At 44.1% G+C, this 20600-nt stretch overlaps 1 long non-coding RNA gene across 1 annotated transcript in view; it reads left to right on the top strand.

Moving 5' to 3' along the window:
* Positions 1 to 15766, top strand: part of LOC144579205 (uncharacterized) — a 62085-nt gene extending 46319 nt beyond the window's left edge. The window contains exon 2 of the long non-coding RNA XR_013526243.1: positions 14943 to 15766. This is a non-coding gene — a long non-coding RNA (uncharacterized LOC144579205). The remainder of the gene's footprint in view (positions 1 to 14942) is intronic.
* Positions 15767 to 20600: the final 4834 nt, after the last annotated feature.

Raw genomic sequence — 20600 nt, 5'->3', positions numbered from 1 at the left:
TATGGGTACAAATGTCTACTATAGTGCCTGGCATGGGGTAAGTGCCTAAAAATTTTAAGCATTTTTGTATTTTAATATAAAAATTGGTATTTAAATTAAAAACTGGTAACAGTGCATCCTTTGAATATATATATATATTTTTTAATGAGAACCTTGTGGACAGGCTTTTCAATTAATGGTGCTGGGTGCATGCAGCAGAATGAAGTTGGACCCTTACCTCACGCCACATACAGAAACACAACCCAGAATGGATGAAAGGCCTAAATACAAGGGTAAAGCTATAAAGTTCTTAGAAGAAAACACAGGGAAGAGCTTCAGGATATCAAATTCAGCAGCAGTTTCTTGGGTATGACATCAAAAGTACAGGTAACAAAAGAAGAAATAGGTAAATTGGACTTCATTAAAAATACAAACGTGTGTGCATCAAAGGAAATCATCAGCATAGCGGCTAGACAACCCATATAATTGGAAGAAACATCTGCAAATTATAAATCCGATAATACACAAAAGGACTCTTACAGCACAGAAGAAAAGAAAACAGCAACCCAGTGAAACCGTGGCAAAGGAGTCGAGTGAGGTTTCCTCCGGAGAAGAAACACAGACGGCCAGTAAGACGTGAACAGACGCTTGACACCACTGAGGAAAGGAAATTCAGACCAAAGCCCCCAGGCGACACACAGCACGCCGCTCAGAAAATACAAGTGTGACCAGGACGCGGAGGAGCTGGGACCCTTTCGCACTGATGAGAACGTGCAATGCTGCAGCCGCTGCGGAAAACGGTGTCAGGCTCCTCAGAAAGCCAAACACAGAATCCGCACGGCATCCAGCAGTGCCGCCCCTGGTTCTACGCTGAAAGTAACTGGAAGAACAGTTGTGCGTACACCGGGGTTCAAAACAGCGCTTTACACGATGCTCGGAGGGGAGGAACCACCTGACCTCCCATCAACAAATGAATGGATAAACACAACGTGGTGTACACACAAAGGGACATGATTCAGCCTTCAGAAAATGAAGTTCTGATACACACTTCAACACAGACGAAGCTTGGAGACACTGCATTCTGTGTCACAAGCCGGGCGTAACACGCATCATTCTGTGCGAAGTTCCCTTAGAGGAGTCAAATCCGCAGAGACGGAAAGTAGAAGGAGGGCTGCCAGGGCTGGGGGACGAGGGGGCGTGTGATGCTACGAAGTTGGACTTCGTGAAAGTGGAATGTCCTGGGCATGGGTGGTGCGGCTGATCGCACGGCAGGGTGGACGTGCTTCATGCCGCTGAACCGCACACCTAAAAATGGTCACAATGGTGAATTTTGTGTCGTACACATTAATCACGGTAAAAATGAGGGCTTTCTATCTATACTTCTGAAGATATTTTCAACATTGCACTATACACAAAGCATGTGTTTTAAACGTTACAATATTATGTGATCGATATTTTGGCAATCTTTCTTTCTGTATTCCTTTTCTGTATTTTATCTTAATGCATATATAGAAGAAATCCAAAGCTTTAGAAAATTGGCCACTTGGCATCAACTTTGGACTGTCCTAACACAAACTGTTCAACATATTTAAGAGAAAATCGAGTGTTGTTATGGAGTCGGGGAAAACCAGACAGGAAGGTGCTGCCAAGGTGGGGACGAGGGACACGCAGAAGATTGCGTTTTGCACTTTTCGGCTATTAACTTCTAAGAGTCTCCATCTTCAGCCAGCACAGCCAGTTCGTTCATAACCTGCTGTATTTTACTGACTTGGTACTTAATAGGTTACTGAGCTCTGCTTGGCATGGTGCCAGGCCCTGGGAGTTGGTACACTTCAGATTTTGTGCCGTGCGGAACTGAGGACAAGGGTCTGTAAAGTGAAGACCTGAGATGCGCGATTCCTTCTCCACAATACAATTTTAATATCTACTGAGAAAGACAATTTCAGCCTTCTAAAACGATAAGTTCTGTTGGACAAAAGCCATAAAACGATGCCTTTTCATATGTGTGAAAGTGATGAAAGGCGTGTTTTAAAGGTACAAGGTATTGATCTTCGATTCCAATATCCTAGAAACTTCAGGTTTATGATTAATCTGGAGAGTGGTTTGGCAAATCAATGCCTAACTTGCGTAAGCTGATAATTCTATTGAGCGATTCCACTTTTTCCCTTTAAGGAAATGAAGAGATAAAGATCTGTAATGATTGTGTAGTAGAGACAGACGAGCGTAACGACTGAACTAACCATTTTCTATCTTTATATCACGCCGTCTCTGCTCCTTCCTACATTCTCAAAACCGACCACTTCATTTTCAAGCATGGAATGTCCAGAGCATTTAAGATTAGACAGGGAGGCAGATGTGCCTTTTACTCAAATTTAGAAACTAAGTTTTCGGTAGCAATATGATTAAGAGCACGAAAATATCAGAACCTTAAGTCAGCAACTTACTTGCCTCCAAGTTAATGTGGAAATACCTCAGAGGTATCACGGGGCTGCAGAAAGCGCTGGGTTTCTGGTGGTCTCCCGGCGATGATGGAACCTGACTTGGAGTGTCAGAGGTGGGGTGGGAGATGGCAGTCGGGGGGGTGGCAGCCTTAGGGTGTTAGAGGTGGGGTTGGAAGACGGCAGCTGGAGGAGGACATCTGTGAGGCTTTCCCCGGCCTTGAGGACCAAACCTCACAGCAAACCGAATGTCAAAATATGGCGTCCATAACCTACTGATCAAACCTATTTAAGTTACCAATCCCCCGGGGCCCAGCACACAGCTGAGAGCTCAGTAACCTATTAAGTACCAAGTCAGTAAAATAGAGCAGGTTATGAACGAACAGGCTGTGCTGGCTGAAGATGGAGACTGTTAGAAGTTAGGAGCCCAAAAGTGCAAAAGGAACTCTTCTGTGGCATCGCGTGATAAATACAACCGATGAAGAAATATGTTAGTTCAGTTACTATCACGTGGCTCAGATGAAAAAGTGTTTTTTGACTAATAATTATCAAGCGTTAATTTTAACTTTGTAGCTCATTTTTCCGGTTTTGCAGCCAGTTTTTAGTTTAGTTTTGAGGTGCTCAGGGCTCTGGGGTGACTGTGCCCGTGTTGCCTACTGGATAAGGTGACCCTGACATGAAGTGTCACATGTTTCTATCAGGTCACGCCCTTAGCTAGAGGCACAGTGCCCAGACACTGCCTATCGGTGGATGGACACAAGCCCTGAGAAGATGAAATCAGTGCTGTTTGATATTGATTAGCTCCATCAATACATTAGACATTGTTGCCAACATCATTTGAGCCCCAATCAATGCAGTGCAATCTTGATTAATTATAGAGACAAGCCACCAACAGAGACTCAAAGTCCACAGTTCACAGAGAGGGAGATGCAGGAGGCTCAACCACGAGCAGGTCTCCAGCGCCGCTGTATTCTCTGCCGGGTGTTTCAGAAACTCCGACGAGCCTGGAGCAGATTTACAAGCCTCCTAAGTCCCACGGGGCTGGCCTAGAACAGAGACAGCGAGGACCCAATCCCGGCCCAAGCTGCTCACATTGCAGGGGGAAGCCCAGGCCAGGGAGGGAGGGAGGGGACCATGCTCACCTCAGCAGGGGCCAGACGGGGAGCGTCTCCAGGCCTCCTCTGTGCACCTTTCTGTTTCCTCCTGCATGTACTTCCGTTGTGTCAGGAGAGAAGGCAGCTTCAAACTCCTGTAGCATCTCCTCTAGGGAGGTGTCCCTACGTCAGTCTCCAGCCCGGGTGCTCCAGGAATACTCACGTCAAGGAACTGAGAGTTACAAGATCGGGGAAGTCAGGGAAAGAATGGAATTGGTGCTTTGAGTAAGGTCCGAAGTGCAGCCCCTCCCTGAGCAAGCCCTGAGGACTTCATGCAATGCTGAGTTTGAGGTGTTGCTTTCAGCCATTAAGGGCAGAAGAGGAAGCCTTTGGGTGCTACTGCCATAAACCAGGTGAGCAGTGTCCCGGCTCCTAGAAATATTTTAAAAGCAGAGAAGACAGCATTTCCGGTCAGATTGGATTTGGGGTACAGAGAGAGAGGAATGAAGGATGCTCCAGCGCTTGGCCAGAGCACCTGGAGGACCGAGCTGCCCTGAGCCAGATGGGAGGGGCTGCAGGCTGGGGCGAAGCAGTGGCTGGGACTGTGTTTCGGACGCTTAGGTTTGGGTGACTGGACATTCAAGAGGAGAGGTGATGTGGACAACCATGTGCTCAGTCCAGAGTTCAGGACAGAAGCTGAGGCTGGAGACAGGACCTGGGCGGTCCTGGGGCACCCACTGTGTGCATCCCTGTAAGAGCAGAGACTAAGCCATGGCAGCCGATGTGAAGGGTTGGGGTAGAGTCAGGTGTGAGGAAGAGCCAGTCGGCAGGAGAGGGACAGGGCAGGAGGCGGCGTCCTCCCCGGGACTCAGGCGGGCGGTGTGATCCCAGAGGGCCGGCCGCACAGATGAAACCAAAGCCTGGTCCTCACTGCAGCCTGGACAGATTCCTGAGCCCCCTCCTGTGACTGAAAGCCACGCTGAAGTGAGTCCTGCTGGGCTGTCGGGAACCAAGTCTCCGAAGGTCCCCCCAGACTTCTCCGTGATAGAGATTCTAGAAAATGGGTTGTCTCTTTGTTTTTTGGTTTTTTTTGAGAGGAGTTTTGCTCTTGTTACCCAGGCTGGAATCCAATGGCGCGATCTTGGCTCACCACAACCTCCACCTCCTGGGTTCAGGCAATTCTCCTGCCTCTGCCTCCTGAGTAGCTGGGATTCCAGGCACGCGCCACCATGCCCAGCTAATTTTTTGTATTTTTAGTAGAGACGGGGTTTCACCATGTTGACCAGGATGGTCTCGATCTCTTGACCTTGTGATCCACCAGCCTCGGCCTCCCAAAGTGCTGGGATTACAGGCGTGAGCCACCGCGCTCGGCCTGGGTTTTTTCTTTGTTAACAGCAAACGAGGAACTTCTGGTTGTGGGGAAGGTGCTGTCTGACATTGATTTATTGATGTGGTTGAAGGCTAAGGAGTGACCTGCGATCCACAGAGCCTGAGGCCAGAGAATTTCGGGTGCCATTAGGGTGACTATTTGAACGCTGGTATGTTATATTAAAATGTGTATGAATTTTGTCACTTGTTTCACAATATTTTAATTTTGAATAAATAAAAAAGCAATAGTTTCCCCCCTGCTATCTTTGACTAAAAGTGAGATTCTAGGAAGACATGGCCAGCAATCTCACAGTGGATGCCTCCTCAGCCATGCTCTGACCGAGAATGTGCACAGCCACTGCACCTGGGCAGACGAGGCTGATCTCTTGCCCTCTCGTCTCCACCACTGCCCTCAGGCCTTCAGCTGTGGATAAGGCCAGTGGGGTCCTAAGGATGCCGTGTGGCCAGTGAGCCAGGTGATCCGGGGGAAGGGAGAATGAACAGAAGCTGTGAGGAGGGCACAGCCTCCAGGAGGATGAACAGAAGCTCTGAGGAGGGCACAGCCCCCAGGAGGATGAACAGAAGCTGTGAGGAGGGCACAGCCCCCAGGAGGATGGACAGAAGCTCTGAGGACGGCACAGCCCCCAGGAGGATGGACAGAAGCTGTGAGGAGGACACAGCCCCCAGGAGGATGGACAGAAGCTCTGAGGAGGGCACAGCCTCCAGGAGGATGAACAGAAGCTCTGAGGAGGGCACAGCCCCCAGGACGATGAACAGAAGCTGTGAGGAGGACACAGCCTCCAGGAGGATGAACAGAAGCTCTGAGGAGGGCACAGCCCCCAGGAGGATGGACAGAAGCTGTGAGGAGGGCACAGCCCCCAGGAGGATGGACAGAAGCTCTGAGGACGGCACAGCCCCCAGGAGGATGGACAGAAGCTGTGAGGAGGACACAGTCCCCAGGAGGATGGACAGAAGCTCTGAGGAGGACACAGCCCCCAGGAGGATGAGCAGAAGCTCTGAGGAGGGCACAGCCCCCAGCAGGATGAACAGAAGCTCTGAGAAGGGCACAGCCTCCAGGAGGATGAACAGAAGCTCTGAGGAGGGCACAGCCTCCAGGAGGATGGACAGAAGCTCTGAGGAGGGCACAGCCTCCAGGAGGATGAACAGAAGCTCTGAGGAGGGCACAGCCCCCAGGACGATGAACAGAAGCTGTGAGGAGGACACAGCCTCCAGGAGGATGAACAGAAGCTCTGAGGAGGGCACAGCCCCCAGGAGGATGAACAGAAGCTGTGAGGAGGGCACAGCCCCCAGGAGGATGAACAGAAGCTCTGAGGAGGACACAGCCCCCAGGAGGATGAACAGAATCTGTGAGGAGGACACAGCCCCCAGGAGGATGAACAGAAGCTCTGAGGAGGGCACAGCCCCCAGGAGGATGAACAGAAGCTGTGAGGAGGGCACAGCCCCCAGGAGGATGAACAGAAGCTCTGAGGAGGACACAGCCCCCAGGAGGATGAACAGAATCTGTGAGGAGGACACAGCCCCCAGGAGGATGAACAGAAGCTCTGAGGAGGACACAGCCCCCAGGAGGATGGACAGAAGCTCTGAGGAGGACACAGCCCCCAGGAGGATGAACAGAAGCTGTGAGGAGGGCACAGCCCCCAGGAGGATGAACAGAAGCTCTGAGGAGGACACAGCCCCCAGGAGGATGAACAGAAGCTGTGAGGAGGGCACAGCCCCCAGGAGGATGGACAGAAGCTCTGAGGAGGACACAGCCTCCAGGAGGATGGACAGAAGCTCTGAGGAGGACACAGCCTCCACCCTCGTCTGCACCACCTCTCCTCTCACATCCTGCTTGCACTTGGAGTCCCTGTTTCCACCATGTCCATGGGTCCCACACGGTGATTGATCGAAGGAGAGACTGGAGGCAACACCCCCAGCCTCTGTCCGGATTTAAACTGAAACAGCAAAGGCGTGTCAAGGCTTTCATGCAGGCTGGCCCGGCTCACATGAGGACGACCCCATTCCCAGCAATCCTGAGTGTGCGTTTGCCACGTCACCTCTGTGCACGTCACCTTGAAGAAACCTGTTTCTTTTTGTTTCACCTTTTCCCTCCCCCTCCATTTCTCCCTGTGTAATAAGTCTTGGTTGGTGCATTTTGCTATGAAATAGGAGGAATAACCTCCTTAATCCTAACCAGGAGAAAGCATCTATGGCCTTATTATCAGGGGTCTTGGCAGCTCTCTCCCTGGCTAAGCCAATGTCTGAGAAATCTGCATGGCAGAAGGCAGGCATCCGCAGCTCTTGGGATCATATAGTTTCTCATCAGGGGCCTACAGGAGGCCCTGGGGCAAATGCGGCTTATAAACATATTCTGTTTGGCCCTCACACCATTAAAGAGTAGCTAACATTTTTTAAAAATCAGGAGTTTATGTTAAAAGCTCTACTGCCCCTTTTCCTTGTAAAAGGGTGATTCTGATTCCAGAATATCTGAACCACCCCAGCTGTGACGCAGCCGGCCAGAGCCACAGACCAGGGGCCACCTGCAGTTCATTCCTTGCCTGTGTCTGCAGGGCCTGAGTTTGCAAACCCAAGTCCAGGTGACGTGTGTGATGTATCTGGAGCTCAGGGCACAATAAAAGGAGAGCTGAAAAATAGGAATAAAGAGTTATAAAAGTATAAAGTGGCAGCTCACACCTGTAATCCCAGCACTTTGGGAGGCCCAGGCAGGAGGATTGCTTGAGTTCAGGAGTTCAAAACCAGCCTGGGTGAGATGGTGAGACCCTGTCTGTACCAAAAATACAAAAATTAGCAGGGCATGATGGCATATGCCTGTAGTCCCAGCTTTTCAGAAGGCTGAGGTGGAGGATCCCTTGAGCCTGAGAAGTTGAAGCTGCAGTGAGCCATGATCTTGCCACTGCACTCCAGCCTGGTTTACGGGGTAAGGGAGTGAGACCCTATCTCAAAACATAACATTTACAAAAAATATTATGTATACAAAGAAGTTATTTTTAAAATAAAAATAACAAATTTCAAAAATAAAAAATAAGAATTATGATTTGAAAAAGATTTTGTAATTAATATAAACAATATGAAGTATTTAAAAACAAAATAACAATTTTATTTAACAATAAAAATACTGAAATGTCAAGAAGACTCACAACGTTGAATATTATGAAATCCGTATTTTTGGCATAAAAAATGGTCAAATAGCAGTTTCATATGATTCCGCCTGATACATGTTCATCTAACTCTTATCATGCTTGGATTCTTGCCAGCGAGAGCACTGCATTCTCAGTGGTTAGGAGGAATATTCTCAGCATGTGGCAGACATGAGATGCCCTCTTGAGCTCTTCCCACCAAGCCTCTGTGCCCTCACATTGAGGGTCTTGGGTGAGCACCTCTTCCGGTGGTCTCACCATTTCCTTTCCAGCTGCCTTGATTTGTTTGTGTTGCTATAATAAAATACCTCAGATGGGGTAATTTATAAAGAACCACAACTTATCTCTCTGCTCTGGAGGCTGGAGGCACAAAATCAAGGCACCAGCAGGACTGTGGTCTGGTGAGGCCCCAGGGGTTCCATCCAAGGTGGTTCCTTGCTGCTGCTGCTTTTGAATGAGACGGAGGCTGTGTCCTCACACGGAGGGAGGGACCGAGGTCACGAAGGGTATGAACCCTCTCTGAAGCCTCTTTTATGAGGGCATTAATCACTTTCCTAAAGCCCCACCTCCCAATACCACCACACTGGGGGTCAAGATTGATCATGTGGTTTTTTTTGTGGTTGTTATTTAGTTGTGTAAGTTTCTTATGTTTTTTTGGATATTGAACCTTTATTAGACATATGGTTCACAAATACTTTTTCCTAATCCTCTGCCTTTTGTTTGAATAGTTTTCTTTGCTGTGTGGCACTTTTTAGTTTGATGTAATCCCAGTTGTTTATTTTTGCTTTTGTTGCCTGTCCCACAAGTGTTCAGTTCAAAAAATCATTGCCAAGTCCAATGTCGAGGAGAAAAACCTGTTGTTTTTCTAGAGATTTGCTGTTTCGGCACTTTAATCCATTCTGAGTTTGTTTTGTGCACGTGTAAGATAAAGATCTAATTTCATTATTTTGCATGTGGATATTCAGTTTTCCTAGCACAATTTATTGACAAGACTATCCTTTCCCTATTGGGTCTTCTTGGTGCCCTGGTTGAAAATTAGTTGACCAAGGTTTATTTCTGGGCTCTCTTTTTTGTTCCATTGGCACATGTGTCTGTTTTTATGCCAGTGCCATGCTGTTTAGATTACTTTAGCTTTCTAATATAATTTGAAATTAGGAAGTGTGATGCCTCCAACTTTATTTTTCTTTCTTAGGCTTGCTTTGGTTATTTGTGGTCTTTTATGGTTCCATATGAATTTTAGGATTCTTTTTTAATATCTGTGGGAAATGGCACTGAAATTTTGATAGGCATTGCATCGAATCTATATATCACTTTGGGTACCATGAATATTTTAACAATATTAATTCTTTCAATCCATGAACATAAAATAGCTTCCCATTTATTTGTGTCTTCTTCAATTTCTTTCTATTTCAGTGATGTTTTATAGTTTTTAGGGTACACATCTTTCTTTATTTTACTTTAAGGTGTGGGATACATGTGCAGAACATGCAGGATTTTTACAAAGGTATACATGTGCCATGGTGGTTTGCTGCACCTGTGAACCTATCTTCTACGTTTTAAGCCCCACATGCATTAGGTATTTGTCCTAATGCTCCTCCTCCCCTTGATCCCCACCTCCCCAACATGCTCCAGTGTGTGATGTTCCCCTCCTGGTGTCCATGTGTTCTCACTGTTCAACTCCCACTTATAAGTGAGAACATGCAGTGTTTGGTTTTCTGTTCCTGCGTTTATTTTGCTGAGGATGATGCCATCCGGCTTCATCCATGTTCCTGCAAAAAATGTGACCTCATTCTTTTTTATGGCTGCATAGTAGTCTGTGGTATATATGTACCACATTTTCTTTATCCAGTCTATCACTGAAGGGCATTTGGGTTGGTTTCAAGTCTTTGCTATTGTAAGCAGTGCTGCAGTACCCATACATGTGCAAGTGTCTTTATAGTAGAATGACTTATAATCCTTTGGGTATATGCCCAGTAATGGGATTGCTGGGTCAAATGGTATTTCTCATTCTGGATCTTTGAGGAATCGCCACACTGTCTTTCACAATGTTCGAACTAATTTACACGTAGGGTATATATCTTTCAACTCCGTGTTTAATTATTCCTAAGTATTTCATGCTTTTTGAAGCTATCATAAACTGAATTGTTTCCTGATTTCTTTTTGGATGGGTCAATATTCATGTAGAATAATTAAACTAATTTTTGGATGTTGATTTAGTATCCAGCAACTTTACTGAATTCATTTATTAGTTCTAACTATGTGTGTGTGTGTGTGTGTGTGTGTGTGTGTAATCTTCAGGGTTTTCTACATACCAGATCATGTCATCCACAACAGAGATGTTTTTACTTCTACCTTTCTGATTTTAACCTTGTATTTCTTTTTCTTGTCTGATTGCTCATACTAATACTTCCAGAACCATGTTGAAAATAAGTGGTAAGAGTGGGCATCCTTACCTTCTTTTGGATTTTAGAGAGAAATCTTTCCATCTTCCCCCACTGACTATGCTGTTAGCTACAGCCTTCATAAATGGTCTTGATTATGTTGAGGAAATTTTCTTCTAAACCTCCCTTGCTGAGTTTTCAATCATAAAAAGGAGCCGAACTTCATCAAATTTTTTTTCTGTATTTATTGAGATAAAGGACGTTTTTTATTTTTCATTCTGTTAAAGGGGGATAACACATTAATTTTTGTTTGTTAAACCAATCCTGTATCTGCTGGATAATCCCACAAGGTCATGATATGTAACGTTTTTAATTTGTTGTTGAATTTGCCTAGTGTTTTATGGTGAATTTTATATCTATGTTCTTCAGAGATATGGGACTGTCATTTTCTTGTGGTGTCTTTGGCTTTGGTATCAGGATGATGCTAGGCTCATGAAATCTATTTGGAAGTATTTTTCCTCTAACTTCAGTTTTTGGAATAATTAAAACATTGGTGTTAATTCTTCTTTGAATGTTTGTTAGAATTCAATCCTAAAGCCATCTGATCATGGACTTTTCATTGATGGGAGATTTTTTATTATCGATTTTCTTGTTTGTTATTGGTCTGTTCAGATATCTTTCTTGATGATTTGGTCTTGGTAGGTTGTATGTTTCTAGAAAATTATCCATTTTTTCTAGTTTATCCAATTTGTTTGTTTGAGATTTTTTAAAATATAGGCATTCATCACTGAAAACTTTCTACTCAGAACTGCTTGTGCTACATAAAAATTTTGGGAAGGATGAAATCACTTTTGTTCATTTCATGATATTTAATTTAAAAATTTTCTTTGGCCCATTGTTGTTTAAGAATGTATGAATTTCCAAATAGTTTTGAATTTTCCTGCTTTCCTCCTGTTATTGGTTTCAATTTGACATCGTTTTTTAAAGGTGATCGTTATGATTTCAGTCTTGTTAAGTTTGCTGGGACTTGTCCCATGGCTGAACGTGTGCTCTGTCCTGGAGCGTGCTCTGCGTGTGCTTGGGGAGAAGCTGTGTTCTGCTGTCAGGGCCTGCTCTGTACCTGCACAGGTGGAATGTGGCTCCTAAGCCAGCAGATGAGTCCTCATCCTGGGACCCTGAGATGCTGCATTCCGTGTGATTTCATACTTATGCTACAGCTGATGCTACAAGTATTACCTCTGACAAATGCCAGCAGTTGTGATGACTACCTGGGTTCAGGTTAGACTCTTCTCCTTACTGATTAACACAGGCTATTTTCAGACCGATTCAAGGGTATGACACAGAGCATGGGGCACGACTTTGGCCTTCTGTGGACTTGGACTGGGACCCGGCTTTGCCACTTCCTAGGTTTGTGACTGGGGCTGTCTCACTTACCTGTTTCACTGATTCTTTACACTGAATGATTTGGATAACGAAGGAGGAGAAAGGAGGTTTGATGGAGTCTGAAGGGACCCTGAGAGTGGAGGGCTGGGATTCACCAGGTGTTTTTAGTCGAATAATATTTGGTCAGATTGTTGATTTCCTTGAACTTTCTTAAGAAGCAGTGTGCTGGGATGCTACTTTGTAACATCTTCGCCCTACAGAAGAGATCTTTCCTAACTTTTAAAAAGTAAGGGGTAGAACTTACTGCACATTGGAAGTGACTTCCCGGATGGCTGGACACAGGCGGGGTTTAATTTCAGCCATTGGGCAGCACCGCCTGTGCTGGTGCAGCATCAGCTCAGATGATTTTTGACAAATGGCTCATGTGCTTTGTCACCAGGTCCCTGTAGTGACTAGAGGAGCATTGTGCGAATGTCTGGCAAACCCATCAGAACCTTTGACAAACCCAGTCTTCCTGACATGCCCCCTCTTGCTGTATTAAGTTTGTTCATTATTTTGATTTTCCTGAGGCACTAGGAATATTATCAACTAAATCAAACAGCTGTACTGAGAAGTCACCCCAAGGCCCACACTAGCAACTTTCGCTGAACCGTCTTTATTTCACAGGAATGCTGAGAGTTAAACCTGGGCCAACACAAGCATGAGAAGACGGCTGGGGGAGCGGTGTGGAGAAAGGAGTGGTATTAAGAGTATTTAGGTAGAAAATGGACGATGAGAACCAAGGCGGAGGACGTGGTCTGTGTAACTGGATGGGGGAATGGTGACGTCACAGAAGCGGGGCATTCACAGAAGGTCAGGGGTCATCAGGAGCCATTTGAAGGGGCTGCACCTGATCAGAGATCACTGAATGTGAGGTGGATTTGGGGTGTACCAGTGGGTGACTCCCGTGCAGGCAGGCAATGCTGTCTGCAAATGTACCTGATACCTTCTAATTTCCTTGGCCAGCCTGGGCTCAGGAAGGTGTGCTGTTAACGTCTTTTTAGTACCTTTAAATTTCTATATCAAATAACAGCCATAAGTAAGTCTACTATTTTTTTTTTTTTTTGGCTTAGCAATCAGTATTTGGCTCAACTGATATTCATTGCTCACATTTCTGACAAACAAGTGGCAAATAGTCTTGTTTTCAGAGACAGGATCTTCCTCTGTTGCCCAGGCTAATGTGCAGTGGCACAGTCATGGCTCAGTGCAGCCTCAACCTCTGAATCCCAGGTGTAAGTAATTCTCCCACCTCAGCCTTACGAGCAGCTGAGACTATATGCATACACCACCATGCCTGGCTAATTTTTAATTTTTTATAGAGACAGGTTCTTCCTGTGTTGCCTAGGTTGGTCTTGAACTCCTGGGCTTAAGCAGTTCTTCCACGTCAGACTCTCAAACAAAGTGCTTGAGCCACTGGACCTGGCCAGACCAGGAATATAAATGACTGCTCCAAAGTTACAAATGAACTTGATGGCAGTATTAGGATTGAAACTGTGGTTATCCAAAGCCACTTTGACCCACGAGATGACAGCATTCCCATTCGCCATATTCCTACAGGTTTGCAGGGTGGGGCGAATGGCCATCGTGTGCTACGTGCTCTGAGGAGGCTTCCGCAACTGCTCTATGAGCCACAGATGTCAGGTATAGTTGAAAAAGCAGTGACATGAATAGTGACCCAAATACAGACCAGTCTCAAAATAAACAAAGGGAAGTCACCTCCTCTGCAGCCCATGGCCTGAGCTTTTTATGATACCAGAATGGCAAAGAAAGGTGAACACCACGTTAGAAAGCTGGTGCTGGCTTGAGGGCATGCCACGAGGACAAAGCCAGTAAAAGCAGTGCAGAGAAACCACCCTGCAGGAGCAAAAGGAAATTAGTGAATTGATTTTTTTTTTTGCAGTGACGCCTAGTGAGGTGGAATACCGACCGCGTTGCATCCTATAACAGCTTTGTCTCATACAGCCCACACGTTGTGCAAGCACGTTTCTAGGGACACACACTCCAAGCGGCTGCATCCTTAACTCACCTGCATTTTAGCGGTGGCTGCCTTCTTCAGCATCCCTCATCGCTGCCCACACCCTCCCATATCGGCCAACCTGAAACGGGGGTTTCTCTTCCCCTAGGAAATACCCAGGGTCCCACTTCCTCCTTCCACATCCACCCGTGTCTTCCACACCCCATTCTGGCCCACGCAGCCGAGCAGCCTGAATTCCGAGTTCCATGTGTAAAGCATTGCTAAAGACGAGTTGCTCCCTAGAAAATCACTGCTTTCCATAGCACACTGCGGAGTCTTACATGAAGACTTTTCTCCTTAGATACATGAATTCTGATTCAGATATTTGCTTTAATTATAAGACTTGCAGCAAAGAGTTTAAAAGTGTTTTCTTCTAAAGGTTCCTTTGGTTGAACCGACAATCCCCAGCCTCAGCTGACTCCCTTCAGCGCCGTTTGCTTCATGGATCTCTTACAGATGTGTGTCAAAGGCAGGTCATAAGCAAAGAGTCGCTATATAAAGATTAAAGACACCGTATTCATATTGAATTAATATGCTGATTGTGAGATTTTTGAGAATAACAGCCTACCTGGCATTTATTCTCTGTGAGCATTAATTAATATTTTTCACACAACTATCTATTCTAGTCAACATATTTTGAGCTTTGATCTCATTACAAAACCCTAACAAACCAAACTGTGTGTCGTTCACATGGTAAAGGACCACACATACACTAAAGCCTTCTGCAGAATCAGTTTACTGTGGATTCCATCCAATATTATGAAGTTCTTCTGTCCAAAAACACAGTTTTGAAAGATGAGGTTAGATTTATTAGTGCTGTGCTGGCTGGGATTTCATTAAGTGTGAAGAGTTGTGTAGTTTTCTCAGACCAAGCAAATTTTACGGGGCCAAATTATTTTTAGGTAAACCTATGGAATCTCTCCAGTTTGTTAGAGGCCCTAAAAGCACACTGAGCTTTTCTTTGTTTCTCTTTAGAAAATTCCCTTCCCATTTCTCAGTCTTGGATGCTATTCATAGTTACAACGCGTTATTGTTTCCTGTGGGTCTGAGGACAGTGGCGATTCAGGGCACGCTTTGTGTTCCTGCAGGTCCCAGAGGAGACTCTCCCCACGCGGCCTCCCCTTCCCTGCGATGCTGTCACCTCGGCCCGGAAGTGAACCACACAGCCAGGCCAATGACCCCGGAAGTAGAAACTGCGCAGCCAGGCCGAGGACCCTCCGTCCATGCTGAAGGCTCCAGGGCCCTCAGTCCTCCATTTCTGTAGCGGTAACTCGGTAACGTGTTACCTGCGCGCCGGGGGCGGCCGCTACACGCCTTCTCAGGGGACCGACGGCGTTTCCGTTCCCAGCACTCGCGCACTCAGCGGTTCCTCCTTCCTCGATCTGACACGCCTTGACTCACTGCTGACTCCATGATGGTGGCCGGGCTGCATCTCACAGATGAAACCACGCACAGCGCATGCCCAGCACTCAGTTGACTGCGCATTTCTCTAAAGCTTCAAACTAGAGTAGCTCAGGGATTATGTGCAATCTGCGAAAAAAGTTTGTATATCCTGTTACTGATCTCCTGAGCTATGAACTCCCTAAGGAAAAGAAAATCTTTCTCTAAAGAGACTGGCTTGTTTTCAAGCTTAGGAACACCAGCCAGAGGGCTCAGGCTAAGTTTAGACAACTAAAAATAAAGTGAAAGCTTGAGTTTTAAAATTACGATGATTATTATTTTAAAATTCATTTTTGAAATGCACTTACATAGTGGAACAACATCAGATTAATGAAATTTAATCGTTATTGTGAAGATAAGTCTGTTTTTGGCTCAGATAAACTGAAGAACTTCTGTAATACTTTTTTTTTCTCTTAAAAACCAAATGTGCATAATTCTGTTGGAGGAATAAAGATTATAATTGTGAACTTTACCCATCATCTTCAATCTGCTTGTCACTTGTTTCTTAAAAATCATTTTTAGCTCAAAAGATTTGATCTGTTTTTGTTTGGCCTGTTATTTTCTTTTAAAATGTAGTCTCAGACATATATACACTTACAAAATGGATATTTCTGGATGTAGATGTAAATTTGCCAATTGATATTTGATTTTCTTTTAAATATCAAACTCTTAACATATATGCTAAAGTATAAGGAATTACAAAAGATTCTGAAAAATAGCAACTATGGTCCCACTCTTCTACTGTAATGGAGGAAATATCTGATATTTATGGCAGGTGGATATAATGGGAAGGTAGGTATTCCCTGTCATTGTTGAAAGCATGAATGTACATATTCTGAATCTCCCTAGACAGGAACATTCTTGTCAGAACATTAAGAACAATGAAGTGATTTTTTTTTAAATTTTTTATTGGATTTTAGGTTTTGGGGTACATGAGCAGAGCATGCAAGACATTTGCGTAGGTATGCACATGGCAGTGTGCTTTGCTTTGCTTCTCCCCTTCACCCACATTTGGCATTTCTCCCCAGGCTATCCCTCCCCACCTCTCCCTCCCACTGGCCCTCCCCTTTTTCCCCCAATAGACCCCAGTGTTTAGTATTCCCCTTTCTGTGTCCATGTGTTCTCATTTTTCATCACCGGCCTATGAGTGAGAATATGCGGTGTTTCATTTTCTGTTCTTGTGTCAGTTTGCTGAGGATGATGTTCTCCAGATTCATCCATGTCCCTACAAACGACACAAACTCATCATTTCTGATTGCTGCATAATATTCCATGGTGTATATGTGCCACATTTTTCCAATCCAGTCTATTATCAATGGGCATTTGGGTTGATTCCAGGTCTTTGCTATTGTAAACAGTGCTGCAATGAACATTCGTGTGCATGTGTCCTTATAGAAGAACGATTTATAGTCTTTTGGATATATACCCAGTAATAGGATTGCTGGGTCAAATGGAATTTCTATTTCTAAGGCCTTGAGGAATCGCCACACTGTCTTCCACAATGGTTGAACTAATTTACACTCCCACCAACAGTGTAAAAGTGTTTCTATTTCTCCACATCCTCTCCAGCATCTGTTGTCTCCAGATTTTTTAATGATCGCCATTCTAACTGGCGTGAGATGGTATCTCAATGTGGTTTTGATTTGCATCTCTCTGATGACCAGTGACGATGAGCATTTTTTCATATGATTGTTGGCCTCATATATGTCTTCTTTCGTAAAGTGTCTGAAGTGATTTTATAAAGTAGGTGTTGTATATGTAGGTTATACAATAAATTTCAGTGAATTGTAAAAAATGCAGGGTTTAAAAACAGCTGTATAGAGGAAGTGATGTTAGCAAGATGGTGGAATGTGAGTTTCCAGTGCTCTTCTCCTTACAGAAACATCAATTTGGACAATGATCCACATATGAAAATACTTTCAGAAGGGCTAATAAGGAAAAAAAATGTGTTTAAGAGGGTAGGAAAGACAGTGTCATGTTACCCATGTCACTCCACCAAGCCTGCACAGCACAGCACAGGACAGAGACTTATACCCTCCTGGGGAGGGGCCAGATGGGATTGTGGCAAGCATCTGACTTTGCCATTGGTCTCAGGACCAGGCCCACCTCCAATGACTTCAGGGCCAGACTAGCCCCTGCAGCCCCAAGCTCTGGACCAAACAACTTTAAGGAAATGGAGATATATGAACTGCCTGGCAAATAATTTAAAACAATTATATTAAAGAACCTCAATGAATGACAAGAGGACACAGATGACAACTGAATGAAATCAGGAAATACACAATAAAAATGAGAAGTTAAGAAACTGATAGAAATCATTAAAAATAACCAGATAGAAATTCTGAAGCTGAAGAGAAAAATGACTTAACTGAAAAATTCCATAGAGAACTTCAACAAGGAAACTCGAACAAGCAGAAGGAAGAATCAGTGAAATCAAAGACAGGTCAATTGAAATTATCCAGCAGAACAACAACAACAAAAGAGTGAAGAAACTCTGTAGGACTAAGAGACACCATCAAACAAGTCAATATATGCATGATGATCATTCCAAAAGAAGCAGAAAAAGAGAAATGGGGAAAATAGCTAATTTAAAGAAATAGTGTTGGAAATTTTCCAACTCTAGAGATGGAAATGAACAGCTAGATGCATGAAGCCCAAAGAAACCACAACGAGGTTAAACACAAAGTGATCTTCAGAGAGACACATGACAGTCACATCCTTAAAAGTGGGAGACAGAGAATATTGAAGGCAGCAAGAGGAATAAGTCTCCTCACATGCACAAGCTTCAAAAGGACAGTGATGTTTATAGTAGAAACAAAATAATAAAAGAATCAAGCAAACCACTGGAAAAATGATCAGATCACAAAGGAAGACAGCAGGGGAGGAAGAAAGGAGGTACAGAACAACCAGAAATAATCAACAAAATGGCGATAGTACATCCTTACTTATCGATCACTACTTTAAATGTAAATGGTTAACTTCTCCCGGCAAAGGACAGAAAGTGGCTAAAGGGATATTAAGACAGGATACAAATCTATGCTCCTTACAGGCTGAAAGTAAAGGGAAGCAAAAAGATACTCCATACAAATGGTAACCAGAGGAGGTCGGGGGCGGTACTTACAGACTTGAAGTAATAAACTGTAATCAGAGACAAAGAAGGGCACTGTGTAATGATAATGGGATCAGTTCATTGCGAGGATATAACAGTTACAAATATGTATGCACTCCACATTAGAGCACTTTAAATGTATAAAGTCCATGTTAACAGAACTGAAGGGAGAAATCGCAATGTGATAATACTGGGGAACTTCAGTACCCCACTTCCAACAATGAATAAATCATCCAGGCAGAAAATCAATAAGCAAACAGAGATCCTGAACAACGTTACAGACTAAATGGCTGTAACAGACACGTACTGAACATTCCATCCAACAGCAGCGGAATACACTCTTCTCAGCCCATGGGAAACATATTCCAGGATAGATCCTATATTAGGTCACAAACAAGTCTTAACAAATTTAAGAAGATGAAGCCATATGAAGTATCTTTTCTGATCACAATGATACAAAACTAGAAATAGATAAAAGGGGAGAAAGAAATCAAGAAAACAGAGTCCCATTTATAACAGTGATGAAGAGTTAAGACACATAGGAACAAATTTAACCAAGAAGGTGAAAAATATCTACACCAAAAACTGCAAAACACAGATGAAAGAAATTGAAGAGGATACAAATAAATAGAATGATGTCACTTGTTAATGAATTGGAAGAATTTATATTGTTAAAATGTCCATACTACCCAAAGCAATCTACAGATTCAATGTAATTCCCTTCAAAGTACCAATGGTGTTTTTCACAGAAATTTAAAAAAAGCATTTTTAAAATTCATATGAAACCACAAAAGATGCTGAAGAGCCAAAAGCATCTTGAGCAAGAAAAAAAACAACAAACAACAATAAAAACAGCAACAGAAAGCTGGGTGCATCACACCACCTGACTTCAAAGTATACCACTAAGCTGTAGTAACCAAACTAGCATGGCACTGGCATAAAAACAGACTCACAGACCAACGGGACAGAATAGAGAGCCTTGAAGAAAATCCATGCATCTGTAGCCAGCTGATTTTTGACAAAGGCGTCAGGAACATACAGTGGGGAAACAACAATCTCTTCAATAAATGGTGTTGGGAAAGCCAAATATCCACATGAAAAATAAAAAAATTGGACCTCTTTTTGCATCATATACAAAAAATCAGCTCAAAATGGATTAAAGTCATAAACATAGGATCTGAGATGGTAACACTGCTCCAAGAAAACAGAGAGAAAAAACTTCCTGACACTGGTAATGAATTTATTCAATATGACACTAAAACCACAAGGCAACAAAAGTGAAAATGGACAAATGGGATTGCATCAAACCAAAAAACTTCTGCCCATGCAAAGGAAACTATCAGTAGAGTGAACACACAATCTACAGAATGGGAGAAAATAATTGCAAACCATCCATCTTTATACGGAGTTAGTATCCAAACTATGTCAGGAACTCAAGTCAATCACAAGAAAACACAGGACTAGGCAGGCGTGTGGCTCATGCCTGTAATCCCAGCTCTCTGGGAGGCTGAGGTGGGTGGATGGCTTGAGTTCAGGAGTTCAAGACCAGCCAGGATAACATGGCAAAACCCCATCTCTCCAAAGAATACAAAAATTAGCCTGGTGTGGTGGTATGCGCCTATGGCCCCAGCTACTCAGGAGGCTGAATGGGAGAATCACTTGAGCCCAGGAGATGGAGGTTACAGTGACCTGCGATCATGCCACTGCACTCCAGCCTGGGCAACAGAGCCAGATACTGTATTTAAAAAAAAAAAAAGAAACAAAGAAAAAAGAAAAGAAAGAAGGAGATCCAGAGAGACCCAATTTAAAAATGTGCAAAGAACCTAAAAGATATTTCTCAAGAGAGGCATACAAATGGCCAATAGGTATACGGAAAAAGTTCAATATCATAGTCATCAGAAAAATGCAAATTAAAAGCAAAATGAGCTATTACATCACACTTGTCAGAACTACTATCAAAAAGACAAAAAGTAGCAACATTAGGGGAAGCAGTGGTAGAAAGGGAAGCCTTGCGTGCTGTTAGTGTGAATGTAAGTTGGTGCAGCCATATGGAAAACAATATGGAGTTTCCTCAAAAAATTAAAAATAGACCTACCATATGATCCAGCATCTCTCTTGTGTGGTGTGTCTAACCAAAGGAAAGAAAATCACTGTATGGAGATGTCTGCTCCCCATGTTACTGCACCACTCTTCACTG

The sequence above is a fragment of the Callithrix jacchus genome, chromosome 14, assembly GCF_049354715.1.
Source record: "Callithrix jacchus isolate 240 chromosome 14, calJac240_pri, whole genome shotgun sequence".
Taxonomy (NCBI): Eukaryota; Metazoa; Chordata; class Mammalia; order Primates; family Cebidae; genus Callithrix; species Callithrix jacchus.
The sequence above is the reverse complement of the archived record's forward strand: the minus strand, read 5'-3'. Positions and strand labels throughout refer to the sequence as shown.